Below are 20,550 nucleotides of genomic sequence, written 5' to 3' on the forward strand. Positions count from 1 at the left end.
AGTTGAGAGGACCACAATTCAAAGGTTTTGATTGAGTCCCAAGGACATCAGGCTGGTGGAACCATCCAAAACGTGTGAACAGAATCGCCTTCCGCCTCAAGAGAGAGATTCAGACTCCCTCCGTGTTTCAATGACATGTGACCATCGTACCCAGTAATTCAGTTTTTAGAGAAGACATTTAAAGTGGAAGCTGTGGAGGTCGGTTTACTTCAGTATATCGAGTGCTTTGTCCAAACTAAAGCATCCACTTGACCTGAAAATCCCACACGTAGGAAGTTGTCTTAGGGGTCATGAGGGACCACCGGACACAGACGAATATGTGATGTTAACGGCAGTGATTACTCTTGAGAGAAAGTCGGAAGATAACCTCAATGACTCTTAAGAGAACACTGATGAAACACATCATGGCATATCCATGCAAAGGAATACTTTTCAGCCATCAGATTACACTACAAATCAATAATCGCTGACCCAGAGCGATGGCCATGTTACGTTAAGTGGAAAAAGCAAGGTAATATTCTTCTTCAAAAAAGAAACATGCATATGAAAACACACGTGCCTTGAAAAACGTCTGAAGCGTTCGGCATCAAAATGTTAAGAACAGTTATTTGGATGTTAGGATTGCCCGCCATCTATTTTTGTTGTTGTTGTCATGTGCTTTATATTTTATAAGCTATTTGAAATAAACACATGATTATAATACCCTACAAGAATAAAGTTACTAACGAGGGCGTTGATCAAGTGCTCTCCGCATTTAAATGAACAGTTGATCTTTTGAGTGGTTCATGTTTAAGTTGCCAATTCCCAGAGTGATTCGGGATGAAGGATGAATTGGAAGGAGGTTCTATTCTCTCCCCTCCCCCACCCCACCCCCACCCCCACCCCCGCCCCATCCCCAGCTCCATCCGCAGCCTGCAGGTAATGAGAACGCCCATCATGGCTGTTGACTGACTGGGTATTTAGGTGTCAGGGACTGAGGTATTCATGCAAATAGCTAAAAATGAAATGGCACAGCTGAGCCTTTGGCACTAGAATTTTCATAATTGAAAACTAAAACCTTCATGTCATTTCATTTTATTATAAATGAACCCACCTTACAACGCCCGCTCAGTTTTGAACTCTTGCCAAAGTATTGGTTACAGTCCCATCACTTGGCTGATGGAAGAGTTTTGAAAGCTATTTAATGGCGTCATTATCCTGCAAATCAGAACGAGGGAGGCCAAAGGGAATCAGGTGTTTAAAAAAACCGTGCATGGGCCTGTGATTTCTGACACAGGAGCAGGGCCCTCTGCAGGCAACTTGGAGGTGAGAAAAGGATGTTTTACCTTCCCAATTTCCTCACCACAGTTTTTGCCTTCTGTATCGGTAAGCTACTGCTGCATAACGAACAACCACAAAAATCTCAATGGCAAAGAAAAGTCACCTGTGCTTGTTGATCTTAGCTGGGCTCATCTGGGGCGGTGGGGGGGGGGTGCCTTCTGCTGCTTCAAGCCATGAGTCTGACTGGCCTCTGACCCCCTCCACCTCTGGCATTCAGACTCTGGTCTGTGCCATGTGGATTCACTTTGGATCCAGTTAAAGAAGCAGAAGCTATTCAGGGGAAGCTCCTCTTGTGTCAGTGTTAGAAGTTCAGCAGTGCATCCTCAACCTTGCAAACACACTTCAGATCCTTGCCGTGTCATCCCATTGGCCAGAGCCAATGTCCAGCAGCTGAGGGACAGGAAAGACCACAGCAAGATTGCATTACAGGAAACCGTGACCAGCGATTCAACCCAACACACCCTCTGCTTGAGCAGCTCCCCTTACACCTTCCTCCCTGACGAGTGAGCCGTGTTTGCACTCAGCCCCAGCCTCTTGATGACAGGTGTTTCAAGCGAATAGCTTTCTTTTACATTTTGGGGATCTTGGTGGTTTGCCCCTTTAAGGAAATGAATGGTGGTGTTTTTTAGGCAGGACGGCCCATTAAGTACTCCTCTGAGATACGTCTGTATTTTCCCTTCGGCCCAAAGGAAGAGCTGGCCCTGCCTGGATTGTAAGGTCCTTTGGTGTAAATTAAATTCTGATGTGATACTTCGTTGCCCGAGCTGTTCTTCTCTTGGAGGGTTCTTTGCAGGGGGACAGGCACTCTCAAGTGAGGCAGGCATAGCTTTTCTCATCTCTTAGAACAGCCAGAATCGGGGGGAAATATGGGGAGGGCACAGAGGGACTGGCCAGAGTGTGCAGGGAGCATCCTAGCCACTGACAGGAGATGAGAACCCTTTTCTCCTCCATCTGAGTGGTACACGGCATTCGGTGCAGCTCCAGGTTGGGCACCAGCTGGGCAGCGTTTCCATTTCCCCAGAACTGTTGAGCAGCAGCAGCTGGCTCACTGAGAACCCCTTACTCTCTGTCTCCAGGGAGAGCATATGTCAGTGTCACTCTCTGAAGCCACACGTCAGGCTGGGTTCTTGGACCTGAGTTGCGATGTCAGGATGTCCGTAAACTTGGACAACGTCAGGAGAGTGGAAAGGAAAGACGGTGTGCGGGAAAGGGCGCCTCCGCAGCCTCCGTGGCTGCCAAACCACAGGGACCCCTCTGCTTTTTCCTCTCAAGTCTAGACCCCAACTGGCCATGGGTGTGTCTGCTGTGTTCTGAAGCGGGAGGGGCGCACAGAACTCCCCGAGGTGGAACCGGGGCTGGGAGGAGAGGAAAGTCTAAGAACTCATCCAAAGCCGTGAGTGGACAAAACTGAGGGAGCCTCCAAGGGAGGCTGGGAAAGAGGATGGCTCAGGGCAGGGTCCTTGGACCAGTGCGTCTGCATCACCTGGGAACTTGGAACTGTAGGTTCTCAGGCCCCACCCTAGACCTCCTGAATCAGAAACCTTGGGGGTGGGGCCCAAGGTTTTAAAAGCCACCCCCCACCCCAGGTGACTCAAGTTGGTGAATCACTGGAGAAGGACAGCCCGTAGAGGAGAGAAGGCAATGTTTTTTATGTTAGGTCTTGTTTTAAATTTTTTTATTAAAGTGTACTTGATTTACAGTGTTGTGTCAATTCTGATGTACAACAGAGTGACTCAGTTTTACGTGTGTGTGTGTGTGTGTGTGTGTGTGTGTGTAACTTAACCCCAAACTCCCAATCCATCCCACTCCCTCCCCCCTCCCCTTGGCAACCACAAGTCTCTTCTCTATGTCTATGAGTCTATTTCTGCTCTGTAGCAGGTTCATTTGTGCCATGTTTTTTAGATTTCACATATTAGTGATATTAGTGATATCATATGGTATTTGTCTTTCTCTTTCTGACTTCACTTAGTATGAGGATCTCTAGTTGCATCCATGTTACTGCAAATGGCATTATTTCATTCTTTTTTATGGCTGAGTAGTATTCCATTGTGTGTATGTACCACATCTTCTTAACCCATTCACCTGTTGGTGGACATTTAGGTTGTTTCCATGCCTTGGATATTGTGAATAGGGCTGCTATGAACATAGTGGTACATGTATCTTTTTGAATTAACAGTTTTGTCCAGATACATGCCCAGGAGTGGGATTGCTGGATCATATGATAATTCTAAAAGCTTATAAATTTGATTAGGTTCCATTTGTTTATTTTTGTTTTCATCTCTGTTGCCTTGGGAGACTAACATAAGAAAACATTGGTACAATTTATGTCAAAGAACATCTTCCCTGTGTTCTCTTCTAGGAGTTTTATGGTGTCTTTTGTTTAAGTCTTTAAGTCCTTTTGAGTTTATTTTTGTGTGTGGCGTGAGGGAGTGTTCTGACTTCATTGATTTACATGCAGCTGTCCAGCTTTCCCAGCATCATTGTCTTTTTCCCATTTTATATTCTTGTCTCCTTTGTTGAAGATTAATTGGCCAAAGTTGTGTGGGTTTTGTTCCAGGGCTCTCCATTCTGTCCCATTGATCTGTATGTCTGTTTTTGTAACAATACCATACTGGTTTTTGTTTGGGATTTTTTTTCTTTTTAGGGCCACAGGTGCAGCATATGGAAGTTCCCAGGTTTGGGGTCAAATTGGAGCCTATGCCACAGCCACAGCAACGTGGGATCTGAGCCACATCTGCAGCCTATACCACAGATCATGTCAGTGCCAGATCCTTGACCCACTAAGCAAGGCCAGGAATCAAACCCACATCTCATGGATACCAGTCAGATTCATTGCTGCTGTTCCACAATGGGAACTCCTAAAATACCATACTGTTTTGATTATTGTAGCTTTGTAGTATTGTCTGAAGTCTGGAAGAGTTATGTCACCTGCTTTGTTTTTTTTTCCCATCCAGGATTACAGTTATGGGTCTTTTATAGTTCCATATAAATTTTTGGATTATTTGTTGTAGTTCTGTGAAAATTGTCATTGATAATTCGACAGGGATCACATTAAATCTGTAGATTGATTTGGGTACCATTGCCATTCTAACAATATTAATTCTTGCAATCCAAGAACATGATATAGCTTTTCATTCTCTTTAATTTCCTTTATTAATGTTTTGTAGTTCTTAGCATATAAGTCTTTCTCTTCCTTGGTCAGGTTTCTTCTTAGGTATGGGGGGGGGGCATGATTTTAAAGGATATTATTTTTTTATATTCCATTTCTCATACTTTACTGTTGGTGTACAGAAATGCAACTGATCTCTGAATGTTGTTCTTGTATTCTGCTGCTTTGCTGAATTGGTTTATCAGATCTAGTAGTTTTTATGTGGAGTCCTTAGGGTTTTCTATATATAGTATCATGTCATACGCATATAGTGACAGTTTTACCCCTTCCCTTCCGATTTGGATACCTTTTATTTCTTTTTCTTGTTTGATTGCTATGGCTAGGACTTCCAATACTACATTGAATAGAAAGGATGAAGGCATCCTTGTCTCGTTTTAGCAGGAAGGCTTTCAGCTTTTCCCCATTGCCTATTAGATTAGCTGTGCATTTAGGTCATTATTGAATCACATCATATAATTCTGTCAACTCTGACCATCAGCATCCTGAACAAAAGCTGTTGAGCACTGGCTCAGCTCTTACCTTCATACATTTCGGTTCACTGAGTGTCCAGAGCAGCCCCTGGACACTTATCAGCACCAAAATAACAGTCCTTAGAAACCAAGACAGCCGAAAGGGCGCCAGGCATCTCTAGCTGGTCACCTGCTACAGAAAGTAAATTCTGTCTTGCTTCCTGAATCTCAGACTGATTTTTTTCCTGCCCTTCCACTATGTTAAAACCTCTGGGAGTGAGTTTTCACCTGTGGTCATTGTTCATGGCACCCCCTCAGGGTAAGGGCACCAAAGGTATGTGAGGGTACCCAGGTGCCCTATTTCCATGGGCTCGGCAACAGTCCACAGACAACAAACCAAAATTAAATTTAACTTCACATATGCAAGGCTTTACAGATAAATAAAAATTACTCCTGGGCTTTTGACATCTTTGACACATTACATCCTTGTTTGTCTAGATCAGAATGGATTCTGCCAAAGAATAAAGCAAAAGAATCCCCACTGTGGGGCAGTGAGTTAAAGAGTCTAACTGCAGTGGCTTGGGTCACTGTGGAGGCGTGGGTTCAATCCCCAGCCCGGCACAGTGTGTTAAAGGATCTGATGTTTCTACAGCTGCAGCTCAATTCAGTCCCTAACCTGTGAACTTCCATGTGCTGTGGGTGCAGCCATAAAATTTAAAAATTTTTTAAATAATTTAATTTAGGAGTTCCCGTCTTGGTGCAGTGGAAACAAACCCAACTAGGAACCATGAGAACAAGGGTTTGATCCCTGACCTTGCTCAGCGGGTCAAGGATCTGGCGTTGCCGTGAGCTGTGGTGTAGGTTGCAGATGCGGCTCGGATCCGGCATTGTTGTGGCTGTGGTGTAGGCCAGCAGCTACAGCTCCGATTCAACTCCAGCCTGGGGACCTCCATAAGCCGCTGGTGTGGCCCTAAAAGGACAAAAAGACCAAAAAAAAAAATTTAATTAAAAAAAAAAAAGAATAAAGCAAAGACTACCAGGGCTTCAACAAAACATGCTAAGCCAAGTCTATTCCAGAGCAGCCACGTGTCCCAGGAGAAGAGTGCTGAGCAGAAATGCAGGGTTCCGATTCCAGGCGGGGGCCCCTGAAGGTTGTGCTAATTAAGGGTTGATGACCGCTGCTGTGGACAGGACCGAACAAGTCCAGAGGGTGTGCACAGTAGGTTACCCCAGGCCTGTGTCCTCTCGTCCAGGAAACATCTTCAGTTTGGGCCCTTCGGGATCAGGGGCGAGGTTGTGTAATCACCTGGCTGAGTGGTGCCGTGCGTGGAAAAATGTATATACACCATAAATTCCCTTAGTCAACAGTTATGGATCCTCTGACATCGATCGCTTCATTCTGATCTGGGCTCAGGTGTCACTGCATTAGAGTCCTGACCGTCTGTCCCGTCTGAGACAGCACCCCTCCCCTCCCCCTCCCCACCGCCACCCCTGTTACCCACTTTTACGGGTGCCTGAGGCTGGGCTGCCATCTCCTCCCATCCCCCGCAACCCCCAGCTGCAGCCACAGGGCAGGGGCTCTGGAAGGGGCTCCGTTTTGCTTCCAGCTGGGTGTTCACACCTCACACAGAGAGGAGCTGCCCCTTAGGGGTCACCCAGTGAAAAGCAGTGCCTCAGGCGCTCGACACAACCAGATCTTCTCACATGAAAACGGTGCGATACAACAACGCCAGATGCTCTATATTTTAGTAAAACATTTTTTTTTTTTGTCTTTTGTCTTTTTGTTGTTGTTGTTGCTATTTCTTGGGCCGCTCCCGCGGCATATGGAGGTTCCCAGGCTAGGGGTCGAATCGGAGCTGTAGCCACCGGCCTACGCCAGAGCCACAGCAATGCGGGATCCGAGCCGCGTCTGCAACCTACACCACAGCTCACGGCAACGCCGGATCGTTAACCCACTGAGCAAGGGCAGGGACCGAACCCGCAACCTCATGGTTCCTAGTCGGATTCGTTAACCACTGCGCCACGACGGGAACTCCTAGTAAAACATTTTTAAAACCCTATATTAAAAAAGCAGAGGGACCAGAGAACGCCTGTATCCTGCGCTGGAAGGCATTCTGTCAGCATCTAGAAACATTTTAAACTCTCAACCCTCCCAATCCCAGCCTCTGTCTCCCGGGATCCACCCGTCTCGTGTGTAGGCAGGTGTGCAGCCAGCTGTCCTGAGGCTTTGCTTGTTTGTGAAAAATGGAAAACGGGTCTCAGGTGCCATCAGCCCTGTGCCTCCCCGGTGGCCTCAGGACACAGCCGGCCTCATCACCTTTTATCCCCATTACCCCTCCTCTGCCACATACAGCCTTTGCCGGGACCATCCACGCGAGTGACCCAGTCTGTTCCCAAAGCAGCTGTGATCCGTTCCCACACTTCACAGCCCCAACGGGGGGTGTCCCTGACCTGCCCTGTCTGGGGTCTGCGCTCCCCACTGAGCAGAGCCGCTGTCCGCTCTCCGCCCTGCAGATTCGAGGCGGATGCTGACGGCCGAAGTGGACGCGGCCAGGTATCCGCTTAGCGGGGTCCAGGAACGCTGGGGCAACATCCGTGAACGAGGGACCCTGAAGAGCTTTGCTCCAGGTTTGCTCCAGGCGGCAGAGTGGCGCCGAGGCGGCTGCCGCGTTCTGTAAAGCTGAGATGCTCTGGGACCAGCGGGCTCCGTCTCCAAGCCCCCAGCCCACTGGGCAAGGAAGGCTGTGGGCCCTTCCCAGCGCTCCCTGGGGGTTCAGGTGACCCACCCCCCAAAACACAAAGACCAGGCAGAGGACCCCGTGTCTCCGCGGGCCAGGCTCCAGTTTCAAAAAGAGCTGGGCAGCGAGTGGATCACAGCTTTTCGAAAGTAGTGCTATTCTAGTAGCCGTGTCGGAACCACAAGTCCAAAACCCAACAGCACCTCCCGGTGGAGGCTGCCTCCCTTTGGAGCCCAGAGGTTCCAGTTAAGCGAGATCCTCAGGCTTCTCCTGAATCCAGCGTTTAGAGACATGGCTGGGCACTGCCCCAAAGGCCACCACATCCCGACCCACCAGCAGCATGGCCAGTGGCCGGGCAGCCCAGCCCCTTCGGCTCCCCACACACAGCTCCCATACCCGGGAGGCAACCTGCTGACCCAGAGTTCACGGCCTTAAGTGTTAATCTCACCCTGAAAAAGCCCCCAGGGTGACACACACAATAAACCCTCACAGCACCTTCCCCTGTCCCCACCGTGCCCTGCACCCTGTCCCCCACAGCCCAGACAGGATGCGTGCCTGGGTGGCTGTACCCAACGCAGAGTCAAAGTTTGAGATGCTTCCTCTCCATGCCTTGAGGTCGCCTGGGCTCTCAGTCCTCCCCTGGGACAGACTCAGCCCCACCCAGAATGCTTGACACCTGCAGAGAGGGACCTGCCGGCAACGTCTCTGTGCCAGCAAGCAAGTCCTGTGGCCACGCAGGTCTCAGCAGCCTGACAGCCGCCCACAGCCCAGCGAACCATCTCATGACATCATTCACCTGCCCCAAGTCCACCGCCAGCCCTGGGGTCTCATAACCCTTTCTTCTCCCATGGGGGGGGGGGGCAGAGAGCAAAACCCCAAATCATCACTTGGACAACTTGTTTCAGCCCTACAGCCACCTCCCCAGACCATCGTGCTAGCAGGTGACAAGGTGGAGGGCACCGAATTGCCCCTGTGATGGTAGAGTTTGGTCAACATGTCAAGTGTCAGTTCCCACCAACTTCCCCAGGTCCCGTTACTTGGCCCCGGGGCCTCGTCTGCCTCATCCGTAGGTACCCCAGCCTCATTGCCCAACGTTAATCAGAATCTGAGAAGGGCCGGGGATTTCACCCCCTAGCCGCTAACCTTTTGGCTTTTGCCCCTGTTCACATGCAGGGTCTGAGAAGACACGAGAGCCCAGGCTCAGAGACACAACAGTGCATCACGGCACCAACAGTCCACAGCAGCATCTTGCTGCTTCCCACACCCTAAGCACCAGCTCTCATCTGTCCGGATGGTGGGGTCCCATGGGACCCCAAAGTGGGGAGGCTCAGCTTTTCTAAGTTTTTGGCATTTCTGCTAGCCTTCCCATCAGGAGAGAAAGATGAATCCTTACCCTGGAAGGCAAGCAGATCTTTACAGCAGAGGAAGGAGATTTTATCTTTATGAGCCTGGAGCCTCTCCAGGAAGGGGCTTCTCTGAATTTCTCCAGAGGAATAGGTAGCCCTGCATTTCACTATAGCCTTGCTTTTGAAACATGTTCTTTGCTCTGAAGGCCTGGACCGTGCCAGCGTGTAGGAAATCCATGGGGAAATGTCTCTGACCATCCCATCATTGTGAAGTGTCTTTTCAGATTGCTGGCCTGCGTTTTATTCGCCCATTCACCTTCTTCTTACACACATATATAGGATACAAGTCCTCTGTAAGATATGTGTATTACAGATATTGCAAACAAAAATATCCGATTATGTGACTTGCCCTGTTGCTTATTTAATGTTTCTTATAAGATAGTTTCAACATTTTGCAGAGTTCCGTTTGTTGATTTTTTTTTTGATTTGATGATTCGCTTTTGGTATCCTATCTAAGAAGTTCTTGGGTTTTTAGTTAATGTAGGGTTGATTTACAATATTGTGTTAGTGGCAGGTACACAGCAAAGTGATTCAGTTAGGTATTTTTTTTCAGACTGTTTTCCATTTTAAGTTATTATAAGATATTGAGTATAGTTCCCTGTGCTGTACGTTAAATCCTTGCTGCTTATCTATTTTATACAGAGTAGTTTATGTCTATTAATCCCAGACTCCTAACTTATTCCTCCTCCCCTCCCTTTTTGGTTTGGGAACCGTAAATTTGTTTTCTGTGGCTGTGAGTCTGTTCTGTTTAAGAAGTAATTCATTTGGGTGGTTTTTTTTTTAAGTTTCCACATATAAGTTAGATCATGTACTATTTGTCTTTCTCTGGCTGCCTTACTTCACTTAGGATGATAATTTCTGGGTTCATCCATGTTGCTGCAAATGGCAATATTTCACTCCTTTTTATGGCTGAGTAATATTCCATTATATATATATATATATATTCCAGTGTGTTGTATACCATGTCTTCTGAAGCCAACTGTCTGTTGATGGACACTTGCGTTTCTTCCATGTCTCGGCTGCTGTGAACATTGGGCTGCACATGCGTCTTTTCAAATTAGAACTTTCCTCTTCTCTGGATAGCCCAGGAGTGGGATTGCCGGGTCCTATGGTAGTTCTGTTTTTCGTTTTTTAAGGAACCTCCGTACTGTTCTCTGTAGTGGCTGCCCCACTTTACTTTCCCACCAGCCATGTAAGAGGGTCCCTTTTCTCCACACCCTCTCCAGCATTTATTGTTTGTAGACTTTGTGATGACGGCTGTTCTGACTGGTGTGAGGTGATACCTCATTGTAGTTTCGATTTGCATTTCTCATAATTAGTGATGTTGAATATCTTTCCACGTGCTTTGGAAAAAACGAAAAGAAATTCGCATCTAAAATTCGTTCCCATTTTATGAGCTTTGTTGACTAAAACGTGGTCAGAATGAGGAAGAAGAGGTACCTAAAAGGAGGCCGCGTGATAAGATGATAGAACTTGACAACAGTCCGGGTTATTCCATATGCACCTGTGACGCCTAAGCGATGGGAGCAGGTTGCTTGGTGCCGGGAGCTTCCGTTTTCTTATCTGTCTTTATAAAGCAGAGGTGGTTCCTCCCACCTCGAAGGGTGCTGTGAGGCCGTGGTGACCTCATGTAGCTAAAACACAGCCAGCAAAGACCTGGTATAGCGCTGCCTCTCGTTGGATGGTTGGCCTCCTTATCTGTTTGATGGAATTTATGTATCTAAAACACCTCCTTCTCTGTGAGGTCTCGCTGCATTGCTGTTTCTCTGACTGGAAATTAAATTTATAATGCACATCTCAAAAAAAAAAAAAAAAAGAAAAGAAAAGAAAAACCTCTTGTGCCCCCACGATTGCAAACTTTTTTTTTCCTCTGCATCATTCTAGGCGTTGTGCTGTTTGAGGTTTCACATTTACACTTCTGTTCCATTTTGAGTTAATACCGTGAATGTGGTCTGCTGTGAGGCTTGATGCTTAGTTATTTATTTAGGCCACACCCGCAGCATATGGAGGTTCCTGGGCCAGGAATCAAACATGTGGCACAGATGCAACCTGTGTCACAACCGCGGCAACTCCAGATCCTTATCCCGCTGCACCACAGGGGAACTTCTGAGGCTTACTTTTTTCCATGTGGATATCCTGTTATTCTAACACCGTTTGTTTTTTTTACTTTTTAAAAATCATAGTAGGAGTTCCCATTGTGGCTCGGGGTTAACGAATCCGACTAGTCTCCATGAGGTTGCGGGTTCGATCCCTGGCCTTGCTCAGTGGGTGAAGGATCCGGCATTGCCATGAGCTGTGGTGTAGGTCCCGCAGATGCAGCTTAGATCCCACGTTGCTGTGGCTCTGGCGTAGGCTGGTGGCTACAGCTCCGATTAGCGTAGGAACTTCCATATGCCGCGGGTGCAGCCCTAGAAAAGCCAAAAAAAAAAAAAAAAATTGTAGTAGATTTACAATATTGTGTTAGTTTCAAGCATACAGCATGGCGATTCAGACAGATAGATAGGTAGATAATGTGTGTGTATATATATTCTTCTTCAGATTCTCTTCCATTATAGGTCAGGTTATTGCAAAATACTGAGTAGACTTCCCTGTGCTATGCAGCAGGTCCTTGTCAGTTACCTGTTTTATAAATACCAGTGTGAATATGTTAACCCCAAACTCCTAATTTATCCGTTCCCCCCTTTCCCCTTTGGTAACCAACCCTAAGTTTCTTTTCTATGTCTGTGGGTCTGTCTAGACCATTGTTGAAAAGACCCCCTCACTGATTTGCCTCAGCATCTTTCTCAAAAATCAAACGTGTGTGGGGATCTATTTCTGGGCCCTCTATTCCAGCACAGTCCAACAGAAACATAATGCAAGCTATAAATGTCAGCTCCATGGGTCATTTTCAGGTTTTCTAGTAGCCACATTTTCAAAGGTGAGCAGCGATTGGACTTCCATCTCAATGACCCATCGTCTGGTCAACCACAAATACCCCCCCCACCCCAGTACTGCTTTATGAATGAATCCAGCCAGCCCGGGGCGGTGCATCATGAAATATGTATCAAGGAAAATGGAACAGACTGAAGCGGCCCATAACAGGGGAGCCTCCGCTGAAAGCAGAGCCCATGCATTGTGACTGCAATGAGATGTTCCGTAATCAATGCTAAACATTCCCTCCCAGCCAAGCTCAATACAGCACGGAGCAAGGGGGTAGATTCAGAATCAATACCATGACTAATAAGTTTATTTAACTCAAAGAGGCAAGAAATTGTTCAAGACAGAAATACATCTTAAAGGAAAGGTTAGTTAGAACTCCCATACAATATTCTATGCCAGCCTCATGGATTAAGTCTCTAGAAACAATAGGATGTGAGGTTCAAAAACAAAGATTTAAGGGAGAAATAACATTAGGAGAACAAAGTCTGTGAGTCAGCGTGTCTTTAGAACTATTGACTCGTTAACAATAAATAAACAACAGAGACACAACAAGATGCCAGGCGGAGCATCGCTTGCCCCTGACTCCAAATCCCATAAAATGGCAGAAAATACAATTTTAACAAGAAGAGATACTAGGACTGAACCTGTAGGAGATTTTTTGGGAAGTGCAGAAAGCACACAGGGTGTGGTCCGTGGAGGAATAAAGGACACCAAAAAACGACAGTCCAAAAGCAGGGGAAACGCAGACGCGGTGCGGGGATGCTCCCTGCCCAGGGCAGAGCTGTGAGTGAAACCCAGGACTCCTGGCCCCACCCGCTGACTCTTCCAGTCCATTCCCTCTCTCTGCGAGATATTTGCCTAAATCATTTCATATTTTAAACGCAACCTCAAGGGATAAAACGTTGGCTTTAAAACCCAAACGGGAGAAAATTCCCCATGAAAAAGCAGTCCGTACACCACACGGTCTGGCAACTCAGGAGCATAAAGCACAAGGGACCATATTCAGCATCCTGTAAAAACCATAATAGAGAAGAAAATACAAAAAATAACATTGTAACAACAAAAACATCCCCATTCATTCCCACAAGTAACATTTCTTTTATAGTTTCCTGTTTTCAAGTAGAGTTTACATCTGCATAACTATAATAGGCATATACAGGTTTTTGTCCTGTTTTTCACTTAACCTTATGGAAGCATCCCCCATCTTGCCACTGAATCATCCTAGCTGTCGTTTTTAATGTCTACATAATATACTTTGATTATCATTTCTTTTCTTTTTTTTCCTTCGTTGGTTTTGAGCATTTGGGTTGGCTCCAACTCGTGCTATTATAAATAACACTGTAATTAACATCTTTAGTCCCTCGGCTACATTGCAGTCGGTTTTATGAATCCAAAGCAGCTGAATTGACTTCTGCGTTGTTCCTTTTCAAACAAAAATTGAAATGCCCTGGTTTCCTGACAAGCAACAGTCTAAATTTAGGTGTACAGATCGAGCCGTGTGACAAGTCAGAATGGCGGTGGCAGAGTTCTCAAAGCATTGGAGACAGTGTGCAGCTTGTTTGTCCCTTTTTGGGGAATACAGTAACCCCGTGTAGCTCCGGTTTAAAATGAACCTCAAGACTGGTAACTTTCCCCTTGACAGGAGTAATTTTTTTTTAACAGTATCACTTCTGGATGTGTTACTTTCTTCAGACTCTCTCTGCCCTTGACCGAGGTTAAGGTCCGCCACGTGAATGCCTGACTTTCAAGCTATTTGAAACACTGGGTAACACCAGCACCTTTTCTGTTTCTTTCACGAAGTGATTGTCTTCTCCCAGATAAAGCAGTGCCTGATGACAGCAGATGGGGGCGACTTTCTTTAAAAAAGGACCCGTCAGGCATCTTGAACATTTAGATTGCGAAACTGAAAAGTTTAATCTCAACAGATCGAATGAATAGTAAATTGATGGAGCTCAGAATGGGTTATTTCCTAAATAATCAAAGCCATCAAAGGCGAATTTCATAAGTAGAGAGTGAAAGAATGGAGGAGAGAGAAAAATTAATAATAAAAGTAGCCAGCGTTGATGCAAGACACACAGATTGGGGTTAGATTTTCACTGAAAGTTGATCAGAAGGTATGAAACAGATAAGCACCTACAGGCATCGCTGGGAAATTTCAAAACAACAAGGATGAAGGGAAGTCCTGAAAGACTGCAAAGAGGGAGAGAGGAAGGGAAAAACAGAGTGCCTACGAAGGAGCAAAAATAAAATTGGGTCTGCCTTCTTGTTGGTAACAATGGATGCCAGAGATGAAGGAGCAGCAACCGCAAAATCTGAGGGTAAAGTTACTTTGAATCCAGCGTTTTATGCATCGTCCAAAGCAATTGTTTAAGTGTGAGATCAAAATAAAGACACTTTCAGACATACTAGGACTCAAAGCACTTATCAAATCCATAAATCTCTTTGGAACAAGTTAGTCGAAGATTTACTCCCCCGAAACAAACAAAAAGTAATGCATTTAAGTCGGATGCAAGTAACTATAATGAGAAAAAATAAAATCACTCTAACAGTCATCTCACGAGTTTCATATGTCGACAAATGAGACTAGAGGGGAGAAAAAAATATCTGTGGAGGCAATTGAGGATACATAATATTTTAAAATCTGTTACCAAAGACTTCAAATTCTCAACATTCCAGAAGACTTCAACTTGGGAAAGATGTGTCAGCGTGAAGAGACAGAAGTCTGGCGGGAAATGAAAGGAGTAAAAGCATCCAAAAGATCTCGTCTTATTTAGGAGAAAGTAGAAAATCAGATTAACGCTAGACTTTTTTAAATTTAAGAATAACTATCAACAACAACAACAAAAGACAAAAAAAAAAAGAATAACTATCAGAAAATAGAAATGTATGTGTACCTTCTTAATCTCCAGCTACTGGAGGAAAAATGATAAAACAATGGCATGATAATTCCTCAAAAGACAAGAAATAAAACATGAAATAAGGGGGCGGAATGTATTCAAACATATCGGCAGTCACAAGTGAAAACTGCCGAGTTCTCCCACAGAGAGACAAAAATTCTCACACTTTATCAAGTACTCTTCAGCTACCTATATTTAAAACAAGTCACCTAAAATAAATGACTCAACACAGTAAAAATATGCAGAGTATGGGAATAGTGCACATTGATTTCATGGAAGCGGTTACCTCTCAAAGCAGGAGAAGGTCCGGAAATGTGGAGAAGCAAAGGCAGCCACAGTTGTATCTGTTTTATATAATTTCTTGAGAAACCATTCAAGTATGTATAGCATAATAGTATTTTAATGAACTTTGTTCGTAAATAAAAAGATAACAGATTTCCATACTTTTATGTTTCATTGCCTATATATTTGATGTAGTTCCCAATTTTAAGTTCCATTGAAAAAGTAAAATCATCATATTTTAATATAGTCCAATTTCATTGTCATGTATAAAAGGTTAATTTTCAAAATATCCAAGTGTAAATTCATGTTCTGAGAAACATTTAATTCTGTATTGTATAAAATCACTCACCCTTACTTTAAAACATAAAATATTAATATTAAAACAGAAACCATGGTTCTCTTCCAAAAAAAATAAAATATATTATACAACGTTTGAAAATAAAGAGATAAGAGGATGACGTCGCATTAACCTTAAGAAAACAGGCAATTACTGTTATTTCAGTTGTATCTGGAGTAAGATGGAACTCTCTCTGATTCATAACTTGGTATAACTTTAAAACCTGTTCAGGTGAGCACAAAAAGAAAAAAAAAGACCAAAACTCAATGAGACCAAAAATCATCCAATCATCTCAAGAACATGAAATAATTAAACTGAAAAATAAAGAAAGTGGACGAGAAGGAACTATTAAAGAGCAGAGATTAATTTCAAAACAGAAATCTTCAACAGGCAGAATGAAAAAACCAAAAGTCAAAAAAAGAAAAAAAAAAAATACAGAGAGGTCCTGTCGTGGCTCAGTGGAAACGAATCTGACTGACATCCATGAGGATGCAGGTTTGATCCCTGGCCTAAAAAAAAAAAAAAAAGCAAAGCAAAACAAAATACAACAAAACAAAAAACTGCCCTACAAATCTGTAGTAATCAAACTGGCATAAAAACAGCCACGTAGACCAATGAAACAGAATCGAGAGCCTAGAAATGAACCCATGCATATGGGTCATATTGAACTCAGGTTCGATCCCTGGCCTCGCTCGGTGGGTTAAGGATCCTGCGTTGCTGTGGCTGTGGTGCAGGCCAGCAGCTGCAGCTCTGATTCAACCCCTAGCCTGGGAACCTCCATGCACTGCGGATGTGGCCCTAAAGAGACAAAAACAAGCAAAAAAAGATCAAAAAAATAAAAAAATTTTTTCAAGTTTATAACTTTGCTCACATTAGCAAAGTTGCTCCTGTTTTTATTTTGATGTCTAAATATCTATAGAAATGTTACCTTCATCATTCCTACTATTCCTTATTCCTTCTCCTTTTCTTGCCAGAGGGTCATTGATTTTATTACTCTTTGCAAAGATACAACTTTTGGCTTTTTCTTTTTCTTTTTGTCTTTCTAGGGCCGCACCCTCAACATATGGAAGTTCCCAGACTAGGGGTCGAATCGGAGCTGTAGCCGTCGGCCTACACCACAGCCACAGTGACATTAAGGCTGGATCTGAGCTGTGTCTGCAACCTATACCACAGCTCGCGGCACTGTGGGGTCCTTAACCTGCTGAGCAAGGCCAGGGATCGAACCTGCGTCCTCTTGGATGCTAGTTGGGTTCACTGGCCAATGAGCCATTCGGGGAACTCCTAGGAGCACTTTTTATATTTCTGGAGTCCAGTTATAGGAGCGTGTCAGAGTCTACAGTCTGACTGAGTTTGGAGAACTTGCCTCCAGGGGCTCCCAGACCACGACCAAGAGGGGCTGGCCAGGCCAGGGGCCACTTCCGCGGCCACAGCCAGGACCCAGGTCTGCAGGCCTGATCCCCGACACATGGGGGAACACGGCTTCTCCAGACCCCTTGGCATAAGGTGCTAAAGATGGGGCTGAGCCACTCGGGGCTCTCGCTGGGTTCTCGGGGTACAGAGCAGTTTTTCAGGCCGTAGCTGGGACCGTGGCCAGCAAAGCAGCTGCCGGGGTGCGAGCCTTTCTCCTCAGAACCTCCTCTTTGTCAGGACCGCTTTGAGCTACACAGCTGCATGCCCGGCCCCCACAGCTCCTACAGCAGCCCTTTGTAGGTGGATGGACCCCATTGTTGGGGTGGGGTGGGGGACACATGACAATGTCCTACACAGCCACCCTGCAAATGTCACCCCAGGATTTTTTAGTTCATAGATGGGTTTCTAGATCCCCTCGTCCTGCTGGATCTTGTCCTCTGATTACACGTCAGGTTTGTCTGGGCTTTCCGTGTAGGCTTTCCTTTAGAGTCGCAGTTTCTCAGTCTCTCTGCCGTTGTCCACTGGGGGACGTCCCCTGCCAGTGGTTTGGAGGGATTGAACTCACCGGAAGGTCAGTGACCTTGACCACATCCAAAGGGTGGTGGGTGTACAGGCCCTGAGAAGGGCACGCGCGCACACACACACACACACACACACCCCCGCATGCATGCACACACCCGTCCATTCACTATTGCTCACAGATTCCCCAAAAGAGATGGTGGGTGGCTTTGATTCCTGCCATGCTCACGCCAGTTGCTCGTTCTCATCAGAGTTGCAGTTTGAGTCCCTAGAGGGAATCAGGCAGATGGGGAAGGACCCTCGTTCGCAGGTAGAGAGGTGTCCCCGAGGAGCCAAGCCTTCTGACTTTTCCCAAAGAGTCAGAGACCTAAATTTCTATTTTCCTGATTCCTGATGTTGGCAAGCAAAATAAAAACAATTGTTTTTTGGTCTTTTTAGGGCCGTACCCACAGCATATGGACGTTCCCGGGGTAGGGGTCTAATTGGAGCTGCAGCTGCCGGTCTATACCACAGCCACAGCAACGCGGGATCCAAGCCCAGTCTGCAGCCAACACCACAGCTCACAGCAACGCCAGATCCGTAACCCACTGAGCGAGGCCAGGGATTGAACCCCCATCCTCATGGATACTAGTTGGCTTCGTTACTGCTGAGCCACAACGAGAATGCCAATAAAAACAATTTTGAAACCTTCGATGAGCCAAACTAATAGATGCACCTGATGCCGAACAGACTTGCAACCTCTGATTTATGGCGCGGTTTCGTCGGTAATAAATCCCAGAGGCGATTACATTTCTAGGGCCAGAACTTTGCATCCAGCAGAGAGAGAGAGGTGGGGCTGCGAAGATGAGAGGCACCGCCGTCTCTTCACCATGGAAACCCCGGGAGAGGAGGCTCATTTTTTTTTTCTCCTGTATTAAGAGATCAACGGGAGATTAGTGATAATCCTGTACATTGATGGATACTTCAGGCTTGAGTGCTTGCTCATCTTTAATTTGATCCTTATAACAGCCCCACGTGTGCCACGAGCAGCCAACACTCTCTAAACCGATGAAAGGGCGATAAGGACTCCCGGAAAGAAAGGGGAGAGCCTGAAAGCTAACAGGAGGACCCAGATGTCAGGGGGCAAGTTCGGAAGTGAGTTCATTTTGCCTGACTTTCACCTGCGCACCCCCAGCCTCCCTCTGGCCGATACGCTCTCCTGGGCTGTGGTTGCAGAAGGAGCCGGAGCGCGAGGGGCACGGCAGGGGCCGCAGTCAGGACTCCGGCCAGTGAAAGAGCACCCCCCCTGGCGAGAGTGATACCGAAAACACCACCTGATGGTTGAGGCTCTGAAGAGGCCCCTGACCTGTTGGTGGGCAGACCTCTGTCCAGTCCACACTCACTGAAACAGCATGACTTGGTGACAGTCTTCATGCTCCAGTGGCTCAGAGGAAAATGAGTCTCGAATCAAAAGTGGGGCGAACACACCCATTAGGATGGCTTCTGTGCCCCCCTGGTGCAGGCAACAGCACGGGCTGGCCGGGAAGTGGCACCCTGCGCACGGGAGCCCAGGGCGGGAAGCAGTGCAGCTGCTTAGGGACCAGGCTGGCGCTTCCTCGGAGGTTGTTAGGGGAGGGGTGGGGCTTAAGAACAGGGGGTGTTGATGGATTTAAATACATGTTTGCATATCCTCTCAATCAAGGAGCCAGTGATATTTACATACTTTTATTTAACTTGCTGACAGGAGAGCCTCCAGCCCTTCAGTCTGGACGAGCAGTCAGCTGAGACCGCGTGAAGTTCCAGGACCGCGACCGTTACCTCGGTGATCCCGTGGGAGCCTTGCAGCCACGAACGGTAGGAATCGCATCAGTCTGGTACCGGGGGAGGCTGTGAGGTGAGTTTTGGGGGGGAAAGCGGACCTCAGAGGTGCTGTCATCAGGGGTATGGATACTTAACACCTGCTCTCCAGGGGGCAGTCCTGATTCGTCCCCGTGTTTGCCCCTTTCCGTGGTGGCCGTCCTCCCATCTTGGCCAATTTCAAGCTAATGTTGTGACCGCCTGGGTCCCAGAGTTGGGACGAGACGCCCGCGATCAGCTCTTCTGAGACACGCAGACCAGTTCCACACACGCCGGCAACGGGGTGCCACTTGACACATCTCACGGGCCGATCAGAAAGCCTGGCAGTACCACGTGTTTGACAGAAAGACGCGTTACACTGTGGTGGCAGTGAAAGTTGGCACAACCTCTTAGGAAAGCAAGGTGGGGTTCTCTGGGGATGGCACGTAGCCTGCAGTCCAAAAACGATTCCAGTTTTCCATCAGGAGTTGTGTAAATAGGGCTTCTTGCAGCATTCTTGGTCCACCAGGAGTTGTGTAAATAGGGCTTCTTGCAGCATTGTTGGAAAGAGCAAAAAAAAAAAAAAATCGTGGCATCATCATTCAGAGGAAGAAGGCTATATGGCATTTAAAATGAATAAGCTAGTTTATGTATCAGGGTGGCTCTATCTTGTAAAGCATAGTGTTGAATAAAAATCCAGCTTTGGGACATCATGTGGTGCATGGCACAGAGTCCTCTAAAAGTCTCAGATGTATAAGATGATGCCCTGCAGTATGGTATAGATTCATATTCATCGAAATGTGATGAAATCACTTTAAATAGAACAGACCCATACATACCAAATTTATGATGCTCTTGCCTCTGGGGAGAGAAAAAGGAGATGGAAGCTGGGGATGGGTACAAAGGGTACTTCTTCTTTATTATTTTATTCTAGGTCCTTTAAATATTTTTTTTAAAAGTGCTTTGAAATAAAAATGACAACATGGAGTTCCCATGGTGGCTCAGCAGTAGTGAACCTGCCTGATATGCATGAGGACATGGGTTTGGTCCCTGGCCTCGCTCCGTGGGTTAAGGATCCAGTGTTGCCATGAGATGTGGCGTAGGTCGCAGATGCAGCCCGGAGCCTGCGTGGCTGTGGCTGTGGTGTAGGCTGGCAGCTGTAGCTCTGATTCGACCCCTAGGCTGGGAACTTCCATATGCCTCGGTTGTGGCCCTAAAAAGCCAAAAAGAAAAAAAAAAATTCAAGGTACAATCTTTTATGACAGGGGGTTGTTAATTCTATCACTGTT

At 46.3% G+C, this 20,550-nt stretch overlaps 1 long non-coding RNA gene across 1 annotated transcript in view; it reads left to right on the forward strand.

The window, feature by feature from the left end:
* Positions 1 to 19,329, forward strand: part of LOC102158292 — a 95,723-nt gene extending 76,394 nt beyond the window's left edge. Inside the window, exon 3 of the long non-coding RNA XR_002342201.1 lies at positions 19,170 to 19,329. This is a non-coding gene — a long non-coding RNA (uncharacterized LOC102158292). The remainder of the gene's footprint in view (positions 1 to 19,169) is intronic.

Source organism: Sus scrofa, chromosome 3 (genome assembly GCF_000003025.6).
Source record: "Sus scrofa isolate TJ Tabasco breed Duroc chromosome 3, Sscrofa11.1, whole genome shotgun sequence".
Lineage (NCBI taxonomy): Eukaryota > Metazoa > Chordata > Mammalia > Artiodactyla > Suidae > Sus > Sus scrofa.